This window comes from Ursus arctos, unplaced genomic scaffold, assembly GCF_023065955.2.
Source record: "Ursus arctos isolate Adak ecotype North America unplaced genomic scaffold, UrsArc2.0 scaffold_30, whole genome shotgun sequence".
Taxonomy (NCBI): Eukaryota; Metazoa; Chordata; class Mammalia; order Carnivora; family Ursidae; genus Ursus; species Ursus arctos.
Window position 1 is genome coordinate 9,688,998 of NW_026622986.1, and position 11,628 is coordinate 9,700,625.

General features: G+C 48.7%; 1 long non-coding RNA gene across 1 annotated transcript; it reads left to right on the forward strand.

Moving 5' to 3' along the window:
• The first annotated feature begins 1,119 nt into the window (after nucleotides 1-1,119).
• On the forward strand, nucleotides 1,120-7,606 carry LOC125282799 (uncharacterized). The gene is made up of 3 exons (XR_007190085.2): nucleotides 1,120-2,368; nucleotides 3,721-3,801; nucleotides 6,957-7,606. It is a non-coding gene; the product is annotated as an uncharacterized LOC125282799 (long non-coding RNA).
• The last annotated feature ends 4,022 nt before the right edge of the window (nucleotides 7,607-11,628 follow it).

Sequence of the window (11,628 nt, forward strand, 5' to 3'; positions counted from 1 at the left end):
CATGAGCCATACTCCTTTTTTATGGGTCAATAAGACGACTGAAGAGGCTCCTGCCCTCACAGTTCTTACAATCCTGCCCTCCTTCTTTTAGGTGACTGCCTAATTTTAACAAAGGTTTGTAGAAAGGGCAGGCAGGCCAGGCATTGGGGAGGGGAAGGGTTGAAATTCCTTTATTCCTAATCCTTCAAGTCATCCTGTGAAGACACCGACAGTTCTTCAGGAAATAGGTGAGTTCCGGCCCTGATTGTTGCAGGTAATGCGAAGAAAAAGGTCTGTGGTTTTATTTATTTATCTATCTATCTATCTATCTGGGGTAATGTACAGCCAAAGCCTCTTTCAGGTCTAAAATCTTTTTGTTTCCAACAGTCAGCCAAAGTCCAGCAAGAGTCAGGAGACAGAGAGAGAGATGGGGATGGGTGGTCGACAAGGAGGAATCCTCCATATTGACAGATCCGGGAAGTTTCGGGAAAGTTAACTCCAGGCTCCACACGTTGTTACTGGATCCCGGCTTATGGGACTGGAAGCAGAGAAGTACCTGGACGTACTAGTTTAAGGATAAAGTGGACGCAGAGGCAAGCCCGTTTCAGTTCCCGTTGAAAATAGAGTAGCAGAAGCAGCTCCACGCCAGACCAATCAATGGGATATTAGTATCGGTTCTAGGGAGCAACCGATCCCCCTTCCCCTCCCCCCACCCCCCGGCAAGAAGAACGTCCGGAAAGAGAAGATGGAGAGAGGGGAGGGCGAGGCTGGGAGTGGCGGACAAAGGCGGACGGCTGGGGCCGAGAGCGAGAGAGCGAGGCGGAGAGACAATGAGACCGAGCGAGAGATCCCTCGGGGGAAAGCAAACGCTGCAGAGAGGCACCAATTATTATAATTGAAGGTAATGGTGCCGAGGCGCCAAGGAGCTCCGCTCTGTTTTACATCATTCGGCCCCGACCCAGACGCACCCGCACCGGCGCTCGGCTCCTCCCGCGCCGAGTCCACGCCCTCGGGGGCTCCCTGCGCCCCGCCCCGCCCCGCCCCGCCCGCGCCGCTCGGCCGCTCCCCCGCGGCGCCGCGCTCAAGTTCAGGTGCGGGCCGCCCGGCCGCGCTCACCTGCCTGACTCACCTGCCCGGCTCGCCCCAGCCCTTCTCGGCCTCGCCCCGCCGCCTCCCTCACTCGTGACTAGTCTCCCGACACTGGTCCCAGAGCAGAACAAGGGGGCAGACCCTTCTGGTGTGGCCAGATCCCCCCACCCCGAGCCAGAAACAACGCTGTCCTTGTCCTTGTGCCCTGGCGTGTCTTTTCAGGCTGCAGTTCTGTCTTACCCCACCATCACCGCCATCACCCCGTTCCCCCTTCCCCCTTAACTCGGGAAACGTAAGTGGGGTCTTCAAAATAAGCCACGTGGGAAACAAAACAGATAAACATAGGGGAAAGGACCAGTGTTTGATTTGGGCCAAACATCATGACATCTCTCTAGAGCTGTATTGTCACGGATCAGATATGACCCGTAGAGTAATCTCTAAGAGCATTTCCGGGTTCTGCGAAAGACAGCCTCAAAAATGAAATCAGGGTCAAAAAGAGCAAGTGACATTACCTTCTCTATCAAGTCAAAGTTACTACTTTTCAAGAAATGCTTTAAGAAGGCCTCCAAAAAGCAGCCATGTCCAATCTATACTTTAGAATCTTTGTTTCTCCAAAACAGATGTGAATAGTAACACAAGTATTTGACAGGGTGACTTGGTGCTCATACATGTTTAAGTCCAGCTCAAAACGATGACATGTTCTCCTGGAGACTGCACTGATTGGACCATTTGGGACTGCTGAGCTCAATGCAGAGTATAGCACCTTGAAAGGTCTTTGATGAAATAGAGCGATCGGGTAGGTAATGGTACTTAATACCACATTTACCATTACAGGTGAAGGAAAGACTTTCAGTGATTTAAAAAAAGAAAGAAAAAGAAAAGAAAAAGCCTTGCTTGTATAATTGCACAACACGGGCCAGTGGGTGCCAGCTACATACGCCAGCTGAAAGTTGTCAGGCAGATGTAAAATAAGGAAGAATTTCCTGGCAATAATGCTGCCTGGAGGCAGAACAGGCAGCCTGGGGAGGCTGTGGTTCCCAAGCACTTAGGTGAAATCCAGGGATGGGTATGTGAAATAATTGTTGGAACAGGTGACCCTTTAAAGTCCCTTTCAACACTGAGATACTGTAATTACAGCAACAGTTTCTGGTTATTATTCCCCCTTAATATTAAAGACGACAGTGCTGTGTCATTTTCCGAAGTAGGAAAAACGCCGGGCAATGGAACTCACCTAAGGAGTAAGGACCTAGGAGTCAGGCCACCCTGTGCTGTTCAAGACCGTGGATGTCCAGCTGAGGGGGTGAGTGAGGGCTGAGGTTCAGCTGTGACTCTCAGAACCGGCCGTGAACCCTGGAGCTGCCGTGACTGCCTGACAGGGGTGCTTCTTTCTAATTTACAAAATGAGCCTAGTATGGGCCAGTCACAGTCCTGTGACCCAGCCCTTCCTAACCTCGCAGGACTGGTTTACAGGCAGGAAATTCTAGCTGGGGCTGCAAAGGGCAGGTGACCCATCTGAAGACCGCTGATAAGAGGGGTCTTAATTGGGGCGCCTGGGTAGTGCAGTCGTTAGGCGTCTGCCTTCAGCTCAGGGCGTGATCCTGGCGTTGGGGATCGAGCCCCACATCAGGCTCCTCCGCTGGGAGCCTGCTTCTCCCATTCCCCTGCTGTGTTCCCTCTCTCGCTGGCTGTCTCTCTGTCACATAAATAAATAAAATCTTAAAAAAAAAAAAAGAGGGGTCTTAATTCCAGTCTGGGAATCCATACAAGATTAAGGAGAAGATCTCAAAACCATTTTAAACTGATACAGATTCTCCCAGCCCCGGACAGCATGTCACCAAAAGGCATTGTATATCCCTTTCCTGACAAGGGTCTCAACAATGCCCCCTGCCCCATCTTCTTTCAGTCAACAACTGGACAGATTGAACTTTCAATGGGAATAAAGACAAATTCTGCTTGGCATGCCCTAATGACCTTCCTCCCAAGTTACTTCATCTCATATCACCATTCCTGACCAAAAAAAAAAAGAAAAAGTAGAGAAGGGAGAGAAAAAGAGGAAGAGAACCCATGTAGGGCTCCTGTCTTGTTTTTTTTAAGGTTTTGTTTATTTATTCAAGTTGTCTTTACACCCAACGTGGAGCTCGAACTCACAACGCCGAGATCAAGAGTTACACACTCTTCTGACTGAATCAGCCACGTGCCCCTCCTGTCTTTCTTCGTGATGTAATTGTAGTTTATTTTGCCAGCTTTTGCTAGCACATTATTTTAAGTTCCTTGATAAGTGCTCCCGGAGGTGTGCCTGGAACTGGACCCCAAAACCAGGAAGAGAATCAGCATAACGCAGCCTAGTATCTCTGCTGCTCTCAAAGCCCTGTCTTCCCCCAAACCCTGCACCTCCCCAGATGTCCTACACCTCACAAGGTCCTGAAGCAAGAGTAGCAGCGCTGGGAATAGGGCCTCTGCTCCGAATCACGAGACCCTCTCTTTAAGCACGCATTTGCATTCTTACACGTGTATCACTAAAGTTACTTAAAATAATGCATTCTTCTCTGCAGAAAAATTATGTTAAAAAAAAAAAAAAAAACCACCAGGCTAACCCTTTTCCCCCTAGCCAACACTAGGACATTCACATCTATTATCACTTTTCTTTTTCAGAGAACGTAGCGTATTCGTCTTTGCAGCCCAAAGCCACCTCCTCGGTTGGTGGACATCCCCGTGGAAGGGAGCTGACCTGTGGTATGTCTTTCTCGCCCTCATGTGGTGAGAGGGAAGTAGCACCCAGCTGGGAAGCCGGCAGCTGGGCTTTGCTCTTGGTACAAGGAGCGAGGTTACCGCAGGGAAAATTTAGAGTCAATATTTTAATGACCGGGTCTCAAAGTTGGGCAGTGACATCAGGAAGAGGGCTGTGAGCCCTGTTCCCAGAATCTTCTTAGGGCTTTGGACAATAAGGAACAAGCTTCTCTCTGTGTAGAAGGCCCAGAGAAGGTTCTGGTAGCAGGTCCAGGTATGCCGTGAAGTACAACAGTGACCATTGTTCGACACAAAACACCCTTGCCTGAGAGTGTCTGTGTCACCCACCAGCAAGCCAGGACTCTTCCCAAGGAGGAGCTCATATTCTCAAAGATCCCGGTTTATTTCTTGGTTTTTAGTATTTTCGAATGGAAACGTGTTAACTGAACAGAACCACCGCAGAGCATTACCCCTAATCCCTAAAGTCTAAATGTGTGCATTGTTTCTACAAATCCACAGACTATTTGGGGCCGGCTTCAACTTTAAAAAGCAAACAAACAGAAAACCTCCCCAAGGATGAGTCAGACAGAGATCCCCTCCTTTCCTGATCCACATAACCCCGAAAGACGGGTGACTGACATTTCCCCCAGAACCACGCACGCCACTATTGTATGGACGTTGTCTGGAACTCCCCCCACCCCCAACCTCCTCCCGCCATGGAACGTGAAAATCTAACTCTCCTTGGGGTCAAGATCAAAGCCAAGAGACTAACAGGATAATTCCGCCTCCAGCTCCCCATGAGTTGCCAGTCTAGACTGGTCAAATTCATCAAACTGTTCTTCTGTGTACTAAGAGCTACGTGAGGCCACGTCAGCCACTTTTTAAATTAAATCATGGGAATAATCACTTCCGTCTCTGATTTCACAGCTGAGGAAATTGAGAGGACGTGCGATGGCTCTCCAGGGGTCACACCGGTGGCGCTGAGACTCTGAGCACAGGGCATTCACCTTCTGGCCCATTGGGAAGGTGGGAAGGTGTGGTGGGCCCTCACAGTCGGTTCCTCCTTGAACAAAGATACGGGAAGAAATCGTTAGTGTTCTGAGCGACGGTTCCTCAGAAATATTTTGGCAACATTATAAGGTAAAATTACCTCTTGACGCATGGAGCAATTTGAGGGAGAAAGAAAAAAGGAGAAGAGAGAGAGACACCCACATTTTACTGCTGAGAACAAGGGCTGTTTATGAGTGGGTCGAATCCCTGCCACTCCCAAACCTCTCTGGGTTCCTGTGAGCCCAAAGTAAGGATTGCTGGGAACGAGTTTTGGGGTCATTCTTGGATGGCAGTCTTTGTTACAGGAACCAACCTGCCCAGGCAGCTGTCAGTGACTGTTTGCCCTGATGCCTGATTTTATCTGCAGGCTCCTTCTGCTCAGACCGTGGCCTTCCCCTGCGGAAATGTGCTATGGGAATTCCCTGACCCTGACCCTGACCCTCAGTGCTCATTAGGCACAGGAGCAAAAACAAGGAGGAATCTCAGCCTTCACAGCAATCACAATGTTCACACCAAGCAGGGAAGTGGCAGAGACACCTCAGGGCTCCTGAAGTCCATACCCGATGTCTGTTTTGAGGACAATGGATGGGAGACCCACCAATCTTGAAGAACCTGGAGAGAACTTCAGCTTCCAGACTGAGAACAAGGAAAGTAGCCGTGACTTCCCTGGGAGCCCTGCCCTCTAGGCTAGAGGCACGTGGGTCTAACCAAGTCCCGCTTCTCCACCTGACCTTGCCCCTCCGTGCTGTACCCCCTTCTTCGAGTAGCAACTGCATGGTATTTGTGACCTGGATGCAAGAGAGCAGTGGGATGGAGGACTGAGGCATGAGTCATCTTGACGCCCACTCTCGGCCTGGTTTGCGGTCAGATCTTATTTGACCCCGTGGGGCTCCGGAATCCTCAGCCACGGGATGAATCAACCTGAAAAATGGCTTCTCAAGTCCCTCCCGGCTCTAGAATTCTAAGCCTGCTTTGTACTGCCTGCTCGTACTGGGCAGGATGAATAATGGGCTGTTAAAGGGGCCCTTGTTCTTGGTTTCTGCAGAGGCTCCAAGACCTAGTTCAGTGGTTCTCCAACGTGAGCTAGCGTCAGAATCATCGGGAAGGCTCGTTAAAACAGATGAATGGGCTCCTCCCCCAGAGTGCCTGATTCAGGAGTTCTGCCGTGGGGCCTGAGAATCTGCATTTCTACTGAGTTCCCAGGTGGCACTGACGCTGCGGATGGGAGACCATACTTCGAGAATCTCTGGCTTCGCGCTGTCCAAGAGCATCGAGGACCCAGGCTCCAGATGACACGCCGACGGATGGCCCGGAGAGATAAATCCGCTCCGCCAACCAGGAGGGGGGCTCCTCCAGACAGACACCTACCCCAGCCCTGCCGAGGGGCCCCTGAATAACCTGTCACCTGTCTCCTACGCTTCGTCTCGGGGAGAAGGGTGTCGTGGTAACTGATGTTTAGACGCTGCTCTACGGTTTTCAAAGAGCTGTGCTTCACTTCATTTGTTCCTCCCGACAAACCTACGCTACGCTAAAGGAAGACGTCACCATCCGCAGTTTCCGAGGCCAAACCTGCGGTAGCAAAACCTGCGGTTGCAAGCGGTCACGTGCTTGATCAGTATCACACAGCCAAAAAGCCGTGGGGGGAGGGGCACTCAGGACAACAGTTCACCCAAAGTTTTCGAGCCTTCTGTGCTCTTCGTACTTTGCCGAGCTGGCCGGAGTGTATTCTTCCGGGTAATGGGAACACCGTTTCTAACCAAATAATCATTTCCTTGAAACGCTGATTAGGTATGGACTTAACACATGCAAAGCCATGTTATTCAGAAAGCCATTTTCTCGTGCCCCACTGTCCTAACGCAATAGAACCCTGAGCTAGAAGCCCTTACTTTTGCACTAGAGTGTGGCTTCCCAACCGCCCAGTGAATCAGTGAGTGAATTTGCATTTCATTTCCGTCATCTGCGTTAGAAGGACCAAATATTCTTCTGCACAGCCCGATGTCCTAGACAAGGACCCCCTGGATAAGACTGTCTAAAGGCAACTTTCAATACTTGGCTCTCAGGTGTGATTTGTAAAGTCTCTGATCACTTTCTCAATTCCTTTCTGGCTTCAGGTAATGCAGTTAACAGCAAGTCCTTGGAGACTGTTGGCAGACCGGGAATATAAAGTGATCACTGCAAGTGGATTGAATGAGGCCAGTCTCCTCCGTAGGCAGCCCGTCATCGTCAACAGTGATGAACTTCTGAAATAGCGTGATTGAAGTGCTGTCAGGCTCGCTCTCCGTCACCCCTTCTGGGAGCCCTGCCCGAGAAGAGTCTTTCCTCCTGAACATTCCAGGGCAGCTCTAGGGAATTCGGCTCTACTTACTGGGATAAAGGAGAAAAAAAAAAATCACCGATCCCGTTAGATGTTTCCACTGGAGGCCAAGCGGACCCTTACGGTGATTCTACTGCACTTGTTTTATTGTGAAACAGTGACTCTTGGAATTGAGCTTTTGCAAGAGAGATTAAAAACCTTGCTCGTTTACCCTGAGAGCCTCAGCCCAGAGCAGAGTCCTGCACCCCTTGTCAGTGATGCTGAGAGGTGGGGCTGGGACGCGGGGAGTCCAGACTGACCAGTGGGGAGCCCCCAACCACCACGGCTCTGAGTTGGGCTTTCTGGTCTTAAAACCAAAACCTTGGCCAGAATCTACATGTTGCCCAGGTTATATGACCTAAGAAGTGATGCCAAAATATGTTCCCCGCCTAAATGCCTCGTCCACTCCCCTCCCATTTCCTCACTTACCAAACAGAGGTCTCGGTGATCGTTCCTACCTCCTAGTAGCGTTGTGAGGATTAACTAAAATATCACCTGAGACACCGTTTTGTTTTGTTTTGTTTTAAGATTTTATTTATCTATTTGACAGAGAAAGAGACAGCCAGCGAGAGAGGGAACACAGCAGGGGAGTGGGAGAGGAAGAAGCAGGCTCATAGTGGAAGAGCCTGATGTGGGGCTTGATCCCATAACGCCAGGATCACGCCCTGAGCCGAAGGCAGACGCTTAACGACTGCGCCACCCAGGCGCCCCGCGACACCGTTTTGTAAGCTGTGAAGATTCATTCCTAGTATTCTCAGGGACCGATGTCTGCGGATAGAACGTGAACAGGAGAATGAGGACGAGGGAAGAACACTTGGGAAAACACTGTATACGGACTTCTCCTCGTAATTACACCCAAAGGCTGCCATAGTGCTGGAAGAGTCCAGCTGCCCAAACATGGTTCTGTTGCTGGGACTCGTTTGTTCCAGAGGCAACTTTTTAATATTACTTGCTTTTTTTTTTTTTTTTTTTAAGTAATCTCCATGCCAACATGGGGCTTAAACTCACAACCCCAAGAACACAGTGTGCTTACTCTTTATTTTTTTTTCAATTTTTATTTTTTCATTTTTAAACAATTTCTTATTTAACTGTCAGAGAAAGAGAGAGCAGCAGAGGGAGAGGGAGAAGCAGGCTTCCCGCTGAGCAAGGAGCCCAGTGCAGGACTCGATCCCAGGACCCCAGGATCATGACCTGAGCCGAAGGCAGACAGACGCTTCACCCACTGAGCCACCCAGGCATCCCTAGTACTGCTTACTCTTTACACTGAGATGTTCAGACTCCCTGCTCACGTTCCCTGGGTTGCTGACAAAGAACACACCGATAATGCCAAATGCTGCCCGCGGGTAGGATGCAAGGGTCCTGGGGTGCAGGCCCCACTCCCGCTGCAGGACAATCCTTCCACACCCTCAGTCCATCAGCACTGAAGAGCTGAGATGGGGGGACAGCAGGGTTGGAGAGTGATTTTCCCTAAGGCATTTCTATCCTATCAGATGAGGCCCACCACACAAACGGTCTATTTGGCAAAACATAGGGACACTTGCTGTCCTACCCAGAACTGACCTTTGAACACGTGAGAAAATGAATAAACACAAAGGAGTTAGGTTATCACAAAGTTCATTTTCTTTTAAAGTAACAAAAGTCACAATGTGTGTGTTGACGTCTGATACCCTCTGCGCTCCTTCCCGCTGCGATGGGCTCCTCGCTAATAACATCGTGAGCTCAGGCTGGAATGTCAACTGGAACCTCGCACTTGTGGCACAACCAGCTCTAACTCAGTTTAAGCATACTTGTTTTATTTGATTGAGTGTTCCAATTTACTATGCACTTCCTGAGGCCCTTGGGTTAAAACAACATCATCTAATGCAATGAAAACCAGCAAAAAAATATATTCTTTCTTTCCAATAGCACCAGGCCAATTGAATCTACCCAAGTCTTACTTAAACAGTGTTAATCAGCCTAAAGACTAAATGGTTTTCTCTCCTTTCTTTGTGGCCACGCATTCAACTCACAAGCCCCCCACTTCTGATGGCGTATAAACATACATAATTTTAGGAATAACCAAGTGCCTCTGGAAGCTAAAACGTAGTGTTAATAGTAAATGCCTAAGGAGGTTCCCGAATCATTTTGAGGCACACTAGACCAAAGAGAAAAAAGTTCAGCCTCAATAATTAATTCTAATTCTGTGACTCCTGCCAGGAGCGTGGGGTGTAAGAACTTTATAAAATTCTTGAAGACGTAAAACCAGAAAAGTGGCCAGGCAGAAGTTGGGATTTGATTTGAGGTTTAAAGCAAGGATGGGACTTGGTTGACCCAAAGGAGAAAAGAGGACACGCCGGCAGACGGAGCCACCCAGGGGAAGGCTGGCGTGCACAGGTGAGCACGCACGCGTGCACTCAACAAATGGGAAGAACTCACGTGCTGTGTGCCAGGAACAGGCTGGCTCTAGGGTGCTCGGGAGCACAAATAGCTCCTGGGACTGAAATGCTCGAGAAGGGAGACAGACAACGAAAACCAGCCAGGTAACAGGGGTGCCAGGTGGTAGTTAGTACTACGGACAACGATAGAGTGGGGAGGGAAGGTAGGGGGTCCTGAGTCATGGAGCTGGGCTTTAAAATCAAGTGCCCAGGGGCACCTGGGGGGCTCAGTCGGTTAAGCAGCTGCCTTCGGCTCGGGTCATGATCCTGGGGTCCTGGGATCGAGCCCTGCATCGTGCTGCCTGCGCAGCGGGGAGTCTGCTTCTCCCTCACCTTCTGCTGCTCCCCCTGCTTGTGCTCTCTCGCTCTCTCTGTCAAATAAATAAATAAATAAATAAATAAATAAAGTCTTTAGGGGCACCTGGGTGGCACAGTGGTTAAGCGTCTGCCTTCGGCTCAGGGCGTGATCCCGGCGTTATGGGATCGAGCCCCACATCAGGCTCTTCCACTATGAGCCTGCTTCTCCCTCTCCTACTCCCCCTGCTTGTGTTCCCTCTCTCCCTGGCTGTCTCTATCTCTGTTGAATAAATAAATAAAATCTTAAAAAAAGAAAGTTAAAAAAAAAGTAAATAAATAAATAAGCAAATAAATAAAAAAATAAAAGGACAGATGTAGAAACAGTAGGTAAGCATATATATAGTGCAAGCATGCCTCAGAGATATTGTGGGTTCAGTTCCAGACCAATCACAATAAAGTGAATATTTATCACAATAAAGTGCGTATAATGAATTGTTTTGTTTCTCAGAGCATATGAAAGTTATGTTTACAGTATTCTGTGGTCTGTGAAGTATGCAATAGCATTGTGTCTAAAAAACAATCTTCATACCTTAATTTAAAAATACTTTGTTGATGGGGCGCCTAGGTGACTCGGTCATTGGGCGTCTGCCTTCAGCTCAGGCCATGATCCCAGGGTCCTGGGATCGGGCCCTGCATCGGGCTCCCTGCTCAGCGGGAAGCCTGCTTCTCCCTCTCCCACTCCCCCTGCTTGTGTTCCCTCTCTCACTGTCTCTCTCTGTCAAATAAATAAGTAAAATCTTTTTTAAAAAATAGTTGATTGCTAAAAAATGCTAACCATCATCTAAGCTTTCAGGGAGTCACAATCACTGATCACAGACCATCATAACAATTATAATAATAATGAAATAATTTACAATATCATGAGAATTACCAAAATGTGACACAGAGACATGAAGTGAGCAAATGCTGTTGGAAAAATGATGCCATAGACGGGCTCAACGCAGGGTGACCACAAACCTTTAATTTGTAAAAAAAAAAAAAAAAAAAAAGGCAATATGTGCGAAGCACAATAAAACAAGGTATGCCTGTATAACCCTGGTATTAAAATTTCATGGGGTGAGGGTAGGGTCGATTAGGAAAAATGTCTAAAAAGGCATTTCCCTTTTGCCCCTGGTGGGGGCACTAATGAAAACAAGTTGAAATACACTGAGTTACAGGAACAGGAAAGGTGGCTAGAATGGAGGGAACAAGGGAAACAAGGCAGAAAAGGACAGAAAAATAACAGCGAGGAGTCTTCTAGGTCATTAGAAACCCTTTGGCTTTTACTCTAAGAAAATGAGAGTCATTGAAGGCTTTTCACAGAGGAGTGAGATGACTTATCTTGGCTTTAAAAAGAACCCTTCTGGGGCGCCTGGGTGGCTCAGTCGGCTAAGCGCCTGACTCTTGATTTCAGTTCAGGTCATGATCTCAGGATCTTGAGATCAAGCCCCACAGCAGGGGCTGAGATTCTCCCTCTCCCCCCCACCCCCTTTCCTTCTCTAAAAAACAATAAATAATTCTTTTAAAAAAGAAAAAAATCCTGGCCACTGTGTTGAAAACAGACTGTAGTGAGACAAGTTGGAGGTTGTCGCTAGGGCACAGGTAAGACATGGTGGCCCTTGGTCTAGGATGGTGGAGGTAGAGGTGGTGAGAAGTAGTGGATTCTGGATATATCTTGAT